The sequence below is a fragment of the Pundamilia nyererei genome, unplaced genomic scaffold, assembly GCF_000239375.1.
Source record: "Pundamilia nyererei isolate P.nyererei 1_Seehausen unplaced genomic scaffold, PunNye1.0 scaffold00206, whole genome shotgun sequence".
NCBI lineage: Eukaryota > Metazoa > Chordata > Actinopteri > Cichliformes > Cichlidae > Pundamilia > Pundamilia nyererei.
Window position 1 is genome coordinate 91,980 of NW_005187607.1, and position 3,763 is coordinate 95,742.

Consider the following 3,763-nt stretch of genomic DNA (forward strand, 5'->3'; position numbering starts at 1 on the left):
CCTCTTTTGCTCTCACAGATGTTTTCAGACAGCCACGAGGTGACTGTGCCGTGGTGTTTTCTGCAGATGTGTTGTTTGTACACAAGTGCACCTGCTGAATTTTGCAGTTTAGCAGCCATGGCCTATGACAGATATATCTCAATCTGTCATCCATTACGCTATAATATCATTATGAACACAGAGAGAGTGTTTTTGTTTATTCTGCTTGTGTGGGTGTATTCATTTCTTAGTTTTATTTTCTCATATTCATTCATCTTCAGTTTGAAGTTTTGTGGAAATATTATTCACAATGCGTATTGTGACCACCAATTAATAATTAGACTTTCATGTGCAGTTCCAATCCAAAGCTTTATTTCTAACATATCCTTTCTCTTATTGAGTGTTTTCATACCCTTCAGTCTCATTTTAGTTTCTTACATGAAGATTTTGAGAGTTTGTCGAAAAACATCAAAAGAAAACAAGCAGAAAGCTGTGACTACTTGCACTCCTCAGATCATCTCTGTGTCAAATCTGTTTGTCGGGTGTATTTTTTACTTTATTGACTTCAAGTTTTTAGTTTCTCAGGTACCAGATGAAATTCGTATAATTTTGCCTATGTATCTCCTCATTTTTCAACCTATGCTCACCCCATTTATGTATGGATTTAAGTTGCCAAAGATAAGGCAATCATATCAAAGGTTTCTGTTTGAGAGAAAATAAATATCTTTGTTCAGAATGAGACTATCCTAGAGCATCTTTGCTCTGTAGGAGAATAAAGGAATTTGCTGCATTTCTAACTGAAGTCACGATAAAATATGACTCCTTTCTTATTGTCGGGGATTTTAATATTCATGTGTGCTGTCCAGAAAAGCCCATGATTAAAGTATTTTTTAATCTTACTGATTCTTTTAATTTAGTTCGATGTGTGTCTGCACCCACGCAACATTGTGGTCACAGTCTCGATCTGGTTTTAGCGCACTGATTGCCTGTTTTTAATCTGAAAGTCTCTGACCCTGTTTCCTCTGATCATATGCTGGTTCTGTTTGACATCTCTTTATCTAGAAATGAATTCAGGAGGCATGTCCTTGCCAAGACATCTCGTTTGTTAAATTCTTCCACTGCAGCTTGGTTCTCCACCTACTATAATCAGTTCTCCATTCCTGAGACACTCCAATATGTAGAGGAACTACGGTTTCATACCACTTGTCAGACTGCCTCGGATATTGTTGCCCCTCTAAAAATTAGGCATCCTAAGACTAAGTTTGAACCCTGGTTGAATGATGAAACTCGTGCTGCGAAGCGTGAATGTCGTAGGGCTGAGCGGAGATGGAAAAAAAGATAACTTACAGGTCCCTTCACAAAATTTAAGAGAGCGCTGGGCCTTATATCAGCTTACAATAAAAGAAGCAAAGCGGAAATACTTTGCAAACATTATTATGGTGAATTATCAGAAATCACATATATTATTTAAGTCAATTGAGACTATTTTAAGCCCTCCCTCTGCTCTTAGTTTTGAGCCTTCACATGAAATGTGTGAAAAGTTTCTGCACTTCTTTATGAACAAGGTAGCCTCGGCTAGGGCGTGGATTATTTTGCCCACATCTGACCCCTCTGATCTTCCAATTTGCTCAGCTGTCTTTCAACAGTTTGAGTCGGTTACTCTTGCTCAGCTACAGGAGGTGGGGGATCATTTAAAGCCTGTAGGCTCACCTTATGATGCTACCCCTCCCCGTTTTCTGAAAGAAGTTTTTTCTACCATAGGTCCAACTATTTTAACCGTTTTAAATAGCAGCCTTACCTCAGGTGTGGTTCCAAAGAATTTCAAAAATGCAAAAAATTTATGACCCCATAGTTGAATGCACAAAATGTTCAGGAGATTTTTCAATCTGGTTTTAAAGCAATGCATAGCACTGAATCAGCACTTTTAAGAATTTTTAATGATATATTTTTATCATGTGATTCTGGTGAAAGTGTCATTCTTATTTTACTCGATTTAACTGCTGCATTTGACACTGTAGACCGTGAAATTTAAATCTCGCGTTTGGAGCAGTGTGTCGGTATAACAGGTGAGGCTCTGAAATGGTTCAGGTCTTACTTAGCAAATCAAACCTTTTCAGTTCGCTTAGGAAACTGTGAGTCCTCCCGTGCTCCGTTGTCTCATGGAGTACCACAGGGTTCCATTCTGGGCCCTATCCTGTTTTTGCTTTATTTACTTCCATTGGGCTCAATTCTTAGGAAACACGGACTCTCTTTTCACTGTTATGCAGATGCCAGATGTATGTTCCTCTTAAATAGAAAGATGGGTCGTCTGTAAATCATTTGCAAACATGTCTGGAGGACGTCAAGTTATGGTTGGCGCTAAACTTTCTTTGCTTTAACGATTCTAAAACTGAAGTAATGGTGTTTAAACCTGCATTCACTGCTGTTCCGTGTGTTGATTTGCAATCCCTGAAATCATTCTGTAAACCAGAGATTGTTAATCTGGGTTTTAAAATGGATCCTGATCTTAAGCTTGAAAGCCAGTTCGGGTCGGTTGTAAGGTCTAGTTTCTTTCATCTCAGGCAGCTGGCCAAAATTAAGCACTTTCTTGCGAGACAGCAATTTGAAACAGTAATCCATGCTTTTGTAATCGTTCAGCTGGATTACTGTGATTCTCTTTATTTTGGGGTGAGTCGATCTTCTGTTTTTCGACTGCAGCTAGTTCAGAATGCTGCTGCATGCCTTTTAACTGGCCCTCGTAGATGCGAGCATATCACCCCAGTTTTATATTCACTTAATTGGCTGCCCGTGCATTTTAGGATCCATTTTAAGCTGCTTTTATTTTTTTTTTAAATGTTTGTCCAATGCTGCCCCTCTGTACCTCTCTGAGCTTCTTCATCCATACATACCTTCTCGATCCCTCAGGTCGGAAGAACAGCTCCTCTTGAGTGTGCCTAGTGTGCATTATAAATAATAATAATCTTTATGAATAAAGATGCTATGCTATGCTAATAACATTCAGCAATCATATTATAGTTCAGAGATATATTTGAAATTCCAAAAGACCCATGCAACTCTTTCTTTTTAAAATAATTTGGCAAAAGCTACTTTGCAACATGTAATATTCTCTGAACTCTAAACAAAGAAACTTATTAAATACTTTAAATATGTGTCTTTAAATGAATTTATTTAAAATAAACTATCAGGCTCGTCACCAGTGTTGGTCAAGTTACTTGAAAAAAATAATCAGTAGCTAATTACTGATTACTTCCCCCAAAAAGTAATCTTGTTACTTTACTGATTACTTATTTTCAAAAGTAATTAATTACTTAGTTACTTTTTAAAAACACGATTTACAACCTGAATAGGTTATAAAGCGATAGATCTTTCAGCCCAATTCTACTTTTTCTGCATGATCCATCATACAAAATGTAATCAAATGGAAAAGTCTGTTTTTAAAATTTATTTTTATTAGTTTTAATCTTTTAACTTTATGCATCAAGCAAAGATTAAATTATATGCAACATTCTCTGACTGGAGGAAATTTGTTTAATATTTAACCCTATTTTCTACACATTCCAGCACATAAAATAAAATTATTATGTTTTTGCTTACACTCAGTTTTTCAAATAAATGCAAGTGAAACACAGCAGAAAATAAATAAAATCAAAGACTCAGCGGTCCTGTTGCTCTATTTTCTCCTGTATAGCAGGTGGATGTTTGCCCTGGTGCAGATGTGCCCTATGCAATAGCATAAAGGATGGCACTGGATGCAATAGCATAAAGGATGGCACTGACCACAACA

General features: G+C 36.9%; 1 pseudogene; it reads left to right on the forward strand.

The window, feature by feature from the left end:
* Positions 1-6: 6 nt before the first annotated feature.
* LOC102211543 (olfactory receptor 2A14-like) lies at positions 7-729 on the forward strand (annotated as a pseudogene).
* The last annotated feature ends 3,034 nt before the right edge of the window (positions 730-3,763 follow it).